This window comes from Leucoraja erinacea, unplaced genomic scaffold (assembly GCF_028641065.1).
Source record: "Leucoraja erinacea ecotype New England unplaced genomic scaffold, Leri_hhj_1 Leri_743S, whole genome shotgun sequence".
Taxonomy (NCBI): domain Eukaryota; kingdom Metazoa; phylum Chordata; class Chondrichthyes; order Rajiformes; family Rajidae; genus Leucoraja; species Leucoraja erinaceus.
In genome coordinates this window covers 45,001-52,500 of record NW_026576667.1, presented here as the reverse complement: position 1 = coordinate 52,500, position 7,500 = coordinate 45,001, and the positions used below count along the sequence as shown (strand labels likewise).

At 48.5% G+C, this 7,500-nt stretch overlaps 1 long non-coding RNA gene across 1 annotated transcript in view; it reads left to right on the top strand.

The window, feature by feature from the left end:
* Nucleotides 1–5,401: 5,401 nt before the first annotated feature.
* Nucleotides 5,402–7,500, top strand: part of LOC129694644 (uncharacterized) — a 40,993-nt gene continuing 38,894 nt past the window's right edge. The window contains exon 1 of the long non-coding RNA XR_008723030.1: nt 5,402–5,507. This is a non-coding gene — a long non-coding RNA (uncharacterized LOC129694644). The remainder of the gene's footprint in view (nt 5,508–7,500) is intronic.

The window sequence follows — 7,500 nt, the reverse complement described above, 5'->3', positions numbered from 1 at the left end:
GCCCCTTTGCCACGCAAGCCCAAGAGCTGCTCCGAACAACACCCACTGGCGCTTCCAAGGCCGACAGGGTCAAGACGAGATGGAGAGACCAGTGGAAGTCAGCGGAACCATCTAGGCTACACCATTACATCAATGACCCCATGGACATAACAAGAGGAATCGAATATATACCAAGTATACATGTGCGTGTGTGTATACGCATTTACAGACATGCATGTGTGTATATGCATCTATACAGACATGTGTGTAAATGTGTATGTATTTAGAGACAAGTATGTATTTATACAGACATGTGAATGTATTTATATATACGTGTATATGCATTTATAAATATGTGTATGTATTTATAGATGTGTCTGTATTTGTAGACGTGTATATGCATTTATAGACGAGTATATGCATTTATAGACGTGTACATGCATTTATAGACGAGTATATGCATTTATAGACTACATGCATTTATAGACTGTGCACTTATAGACGTGTACATGCATTTATAGACGTGTACATGCATTTATAGACTACATGCATTTATAGACTACATGCATTTATAGACGTGTATATGCATTTATAGATGTGTATGTGCACTTATAGACGTGTATATGCATTTATAGACGAGTATATGCATTTATAGACGTGTATATTTTATTAGAAGTACAGTAATATGGCACCAAAGTGCCTAATATATATTTTCATAATACATTTTATGTACAGCTTCTTTTTTTTTTGTTACATTGAAAAAAGATTAGAATAAGAAAAATAAGTTAGATAGTAAAGGATAGAAAGATGTGAAATATATAGTGTGTGAAGAAAGAAAATGAGTAAATGAAGAAAGTTGAGAGAGAAAATAGAGAAAAGAAAATAAAATAAAAAAGAAAAGGAGATCATTATTTATAGTCTTGACCAACCCTCGTCCAGTCCTGAAACAGTTATTTTTTACAATTGTGTTGCACCATATGATTCCAAAAAAACGTCGAATGGAGACCAACTCGTTATGAATTGGTCTGATTTATCCATTAGGAGGAATTTATAGACGAATATATGCATTTATAGACGAGTATATGCATTTATAGACGTGTATATGCATTTATAGACGTGTATACGTATTTATAGACGTGTATATGCATTTATAGACGTGTATACGCATTTATAGACGTGTATATGCATTTGTACAGACGCGTATATGCATTTATAGACGAGTATATGCATTTACAGACGTGTATATGCGTTTATAGACGAGTATATGCATTTATAGACGTGTATATTTTATTAGAAGTAAGTACAGTAATATGGCACCAAAGTGCCTAATATATATTTTCATAATACATTTTATGTACAACTTCTTTTTTTTAGTTACATTGAAAAAAGATTAGAATAAGAAAAAGAAGTTAGATAGTAAAGGATAGAAAGATGTGAAATAGAAAACGAGTAAATGAAGAAAGTTGAGAGAGAAAATAGAGAAAATAAAATAAAATAAAAAAGAAAAGGAGATCATTATTTATAATCTTGACCAACCCTCGTCCAGTCCTGAAACAGTTATTTTTTACAATTGTGTTGCACCATATGATTCCAAGAAAACGACGAATGGAGACCAACTCGTTATGAATTGGTCTGATTTATCCATTAGGAGGAATTTATAGACGAGTATATGCATTTATAGACGAGTATATGCATTTATAGACGTGTATATGCATTTATAGACGTGTATATGCATTTATAGACGAGTATATGCATTTACAGACGTGTATATGCATTTATAGACGTGTATATGCATTTGTAGCAGTGTATATGCATTTGTAGATGTGTATATGCATTTATAGACGTGTATATGCATTTATAGACGTGTATACGTATTTATAGACGTGTATATGCATTTATAGACGTGTATACGCATTTATAGACGTGTATATGCATTTGTACAGACGCGTATATGCATTTATAGACGAGTATATGCATTTACAGACGTGTATATGCGTTTATAGACGAGTATATGCATTTATAGACGTGTATATTTTATTAGAAGTAAGTACAGTAATATGGCACCAAAGTGCCTAATATATATTTTCATAATACATTTTATGTACAACTTCTTTTTTTTTGTTACATTGAAAAAAGATTAGAATAAGAAAAAGAAGTTAGATAGTAAAGGATAGAAAGATGTGAAATAGAAAACGAGTAAATGAAGAAAGTTGAGAGAGAAAATAGAGAAAATAAAATAAAATAAAAAAGAAAAGGAGATCATTATTTATAATCTTGACCAACCCTCGTCCAGTCCTGAAACAGTTATTTTTTACAATTGTGTTGCACCATATGATTCCAAGAAAACGACGAATGGAGACCAACTCGTTATGAATTGGTCTGATTTATCCATTAGGAGGAATTTATAGACGAGTATATGCATTTATAGACGAGTATATGCATTTATAGACGTGTATATGCATTTATAGACGTGTATATGCATTTATAGACGAGTATATGCATTTATAGACGAGTATATGCATTTATAGACGAGTATATGCATTTATAGACGTGTATATGCATTTATAGACGTGTATATGCATTTATAGACGAGTATACGCATTTATAGACGTGTATACGCATTTATAGACGAGTATATGCATTTATAGACGAGTATGTGCATTTATAGACGAGTATATGCATTTATAGACGTGTATATGCATTTGTACAGATGTGTATATGCATTTATAGACGTGTATATGCATTTGTACAGACGTGTATATGCATTTATAGACGTGTATATGCATTTATAGACGTGTATATGCATTTATAGACGTGTATATGCATTTATAGACGAGTATATGCATTTACAGACGTGTATATGCATTTATAGACGTGTATATGCATTTATAGACGAGTATATGCATTTACAGACGTGTATATGCATTTATAGACGTGTATATGCATTTGTAGCAGTGTATATGCATTTGTAGATGTGTATATGCATTTATAGACGTGTATACGCATTTATAGACGTGTATATGCATTTGTAGCAGTGTATATGCATTTGTAGATGTGTATATGCATTTATAGACGTGTATACGCATTTATAGACGAGTATATGCATTTGTAGCAGTGTATATGCATTTATAGACGTGTATACGCATTTATAGACGAGTATATGCATTTGTACAGACGTGTATATGCATTTGTACAGACGTGTATATGCATTTGTATGCATGCACATGTATTGTGTGAGTGTACATGTATTTATATATGTGGTGATTTATACACAAGTTGCGGTATATACAGTTGGCCCCGCGCTGACCCTCCCAACTGTCACCAACCGTCGTCGCCTCACGCGCTCCCCCCCTTTCCCGCCCTCGCACCGACCGGCCCCCACGTCACTCCACACGTGACTCACCCTCCCAGCCCAATCGCCCCCCCCTCCACACGTGACGCTCTCTACACGACGCGTCTTCGCCACGTGACGCTGCAACCCAACCCCTCCCCTTTCCCACCAACTCCCCTCCCTCCACACGTGACGCTCGCCTCGTGACGCTCTCTCGCTGGCGGGCGCTGCCGCTGCTGGTCGACGCCGTTCGCTCTCTCTCTCTCTCTCCTCCCTCCCTCCCACCCACCCGTCTCCCTCAACCCCCTTTCCACCAAAGATAATAGCTTTCCACATGACTCTCCCTCAAACCACACCCCTCCCCACGTGAACCCCCCCCACCAAAACCCTTACACCTCCTTTCCACGTAACCCTCCCCACGTGACTCTCTCCCTCCACCACACATCCTCCCCACGTGACCCTCTCTCCCTCCCTTCATACTCCCTCCACACCCCTCCCCACGTGACACTCTTTCCTCAACCCCTTTCAACATGACTGTCCCTCAGCCACACACCCTCCCCACGTGACTCTCCCACACACCCTCCCCACGTGACTCTCCCTCTCTTCATACACCCGCAATACTCCTCCTCCCCACGTGACTCTCCCCCACACACCCTCTCCCCCCACGTGACTCTCCCTCCGCACCTTCCCCACGTGACTCTCCCACACACCCTCCCCCACGTGACCCTCCCTCTCTTCATACACCCTGCATACTCCTCCCCACGTGACTCTTTCCCGCTCCCTCAATCCCCTTTCCACGTGACTCTCCCCCTTTTCTCCCTCAACCACACACACCCTCTCTCCACGTGACTCACTCCACACCCTTCCCCACGTGACCCGCCCCTCTCTTCATAACCCTCTCGGCACACCCCTCCCCCACGTGACTCTCCTTCCACACCCCCCCCACGTGACTCCCCTTCCCGCTACAACACCCCCTCCCCACGTGACCCTCTCTTCCTCCTCCCTCTGCACCCCCTTTCCACGTGACTCTCTCCCTCCCTCCCCTTTCCCCACGTGACTCTCCCTCCTTCTCCCACACACACACACCCCTCCCCACGTGACTCTCCCCCCCTCCACCCCTTTCCCCACGTGACTCCCTCTCCCTCCACACACACACCTCCCACGTGACTATTTCCCTCTCCCACACACCCCGCCCACGTGACTCTCCCCTCCCTCCACACCCCTCCCCACGTGACTCCCCTCCCTCCCTCCCACCCTTTCCCCACGTGACTCTCTCCCTCCACACACACACACACCTCCCCACGTGACTCTTTCCCTCTCCCACACACCCGCCCCACGTGACTCTCACCTCCCACACACACACCTCCCCACGTGACTCCCCCCCTCAACCACACCCTGCACACCCCTCCCCACGTGACTCTCTATCCCTCTCCCACACACCACCCCATGTGACTCTCTCCTCCCACGCACCCCTCCCCACGTGACTCTCTCCCTCCCTCAACCACACCCTGCACACCCCTCCCCACGTGACTCTCTCCCCCCCTTTCCTCTCCCTCTACCCCCCCCCCCTCATACCCCCCCCACGTGACTCCCCCCCCCCCCCCCCGCCGCTGCCAGTCGACGCCGCTCGCTCTCCCCCCCCCCCCCCCTCGGGCGCGCGCACCCTCACTCCCCCCAGAGCGAGCGAGCGCGCGCGCGGGCGCGGGAGAGAGGAGGAGGGAGAGAGCGAGAGCGCGCGAGGAGGGAGGGAGATGGCGGTTGGTGTTGGTGAGCGCGGGGGCTGAGCCGGGCAGCGCTGTCCGTCGGCGGCCGGTGCTGAACTCGCCGTGTCCGTGTGGCCGTGTGTGAGGGGAGAGAGAGAGACAGACAGGGATGGAGGGGCAGCCCGACAGCCCGAGCCGGGCCGTGGAGTACCTGCTGGAGCTCAACAACATCATCGAGTCGCAGCAGAAGCTGCTGGAGCAGCAGCGGCGCCGCATCGACGAGCTGGAGCGCCAGCTGGAGCGGCTGGGCCGGGAGAACCGCAGCCTGAGGCGGGCAGGGGGGCAGGCCGAGCCCCCCGTACCCCCCCCACCCACCCCCTCCCCCCCACCCCCTCCACCACCGCCCCCTCCTCCACACACCAACACCCGGGCAGTCCGGGGCACCCACACCCGACGGAGCCGGCAGTCCCCCCGTCCCCCCCGCACCGAGACAGGTGAGGGCAACGCGTGTGTGTGTGTGGGGGGGGGGGGAGGAGGGGGATATGGGGATAATGGGGGGGAGAGGGGGTAATGTGTGGGGGATCATGTGTGTGGGGGGAGAGGGAGATGTGGGGATCATGCGTGGGTATAATGTGGGGGGAGAGGGGGTATGTGTGTGGGATCATGTGTGTGGGGAGAGGGGAGATGTGGGGTATAATGTGTGTGGGATCATGTGTGGGGGGGAGAGGGAGATGTGGGGTATAATGTGTGAGGGAGAGGGGGTAATGTGTGGGGATCATGTGTGTGGGGGGAGAGGGAGATGTGGGATATATGTGGGGGGAGAGGGGTAATGTGTGGGGGATCATGTGTGTGGGGGGAGAGGGAGATGTGGGGAGATGTGTGGGGTTTCTCTGCGGGTGTGGTAATGTGTGGGAGAGAACCCTGAGATGTGGGGTATACATGTGGTGGGGAGGGAGTGTGTGGGGGTCGAATTTTTGGGTATGTGGAGGTAGAGGGGGTAATGTGGGGAGAGGGAGAGGGGGTAATGTGTATAATGGGAGAGGGGGATGTGTGGGAGAGAGGGAGATGTGGGGTATAATGTGGGGGGATAATGGGGGGGTAATGTGTGGGGATAATGTGGGGGTAATGTGTGGGTATAATGTGGGGGGAGAGGGGGTAATGTGGTGTGTGGGGGTAATGTGGGGGGGAGAGAGGGAGATGTGGGGTAATGGGGGTATGTGTGTGGTACCTGTGTGTGGGAGAGGGGTATCATGTGTGTGGGGCATGTGGTGTGGGGAGGGAGATGTGGGTATAATGTGTGTGGATAATATAATGTGGGTGGAGGGGGTACATGTGTGTGGGATCATGTGTGGGGGTGGGGATGTGATCCCCCCAGTTGTGGGGATAATGTGGGTGTGTGTGGGATCATGTGTGTGGGGTAAGTGAGGGAGGTGTGGGGTATCCAATGTGTGGGGGGTCATGGGGGGAGTGGGGTAGGTGTGTGGGTGGTGTGGGGGTAATGGTGGGGGGGGGGAGATGTGGGTATATGTGGGGGGTGGGGTAATGAATTGTGTGTGTGGTTATGGTATGTGGGGGAGATGTGGGGTGTGTGGGTATAATGTGTGGGGAGAGGGAGGTAATGTGTGGGGATCGTGTGGTGGTGGGGAGTGGGGATGTGGGTATAATGTGTGTGGATCATGTGTGGTTGGGGAGAGGGAGATGGGGGATAAATGGGTGTGTGTGTATCATGTGTGTGGGGGGAGAGGAGATGTGGGATAATGTTGTGGGGTATGGGGGGATCAGTGTGTGGGGGATGTGGATTTTTAATGTGGGTGGAGATGTGGGTATGTGTGGGTGGTGTGGGGTACAATGTGTGTGGTGGAGTTTTACATGTGTGTGTGGTGTATCTATGTGTGTGTGTGTGGGTGGAGGGAGCTGTGGGGGGTGTGTGTGGGGTAGTGTGTGTGGGGTAGGTGTCATGTTGTGGGTGTAGAGGTGGGTCTGTGGTGTGTGTGTGTGGGGTGTGTGGGGATATGTGTGTAATGTGTGTGGGGTGTTAGGGGGGTAATTGGTGTTAATGTTGTGTCTGTGTGGGGTTGGGGGAGGGGGTTGTGTGTGTGGGTGTAATGTGTGTGGGAGATGTGTGAGGGGGTGTGGGATAATGTGTGTGGGGTGAGGTGTGTGGGGTAATGTACATGTGTAATAATGTGGGGGGATAGGGGGTATAATGTGTGTGCCTGTGTGTGTGGGGGATGAGGGAGTGTGGGTGTGTATTATGTGTGGGGTGTGGGGTGAGAGGTGGTGTGTAATGTGTGTGTGTGGTCCTGTGTGGGAGAGGAGATGTGGATGGTATGGGGGAGAGGTCCGCCTGTTGTTGTGTGTGGGGAAAATGAGAATCTTCTATCTGTGGTATGTAATGTGGGTGGGTTATCTCTGTATAGGGGAGAGGGGGTGTGTGTGTGGGTGTGTAATGGGGTGTGTGTTATGTGATAAGGTGTGTGGTGGGGG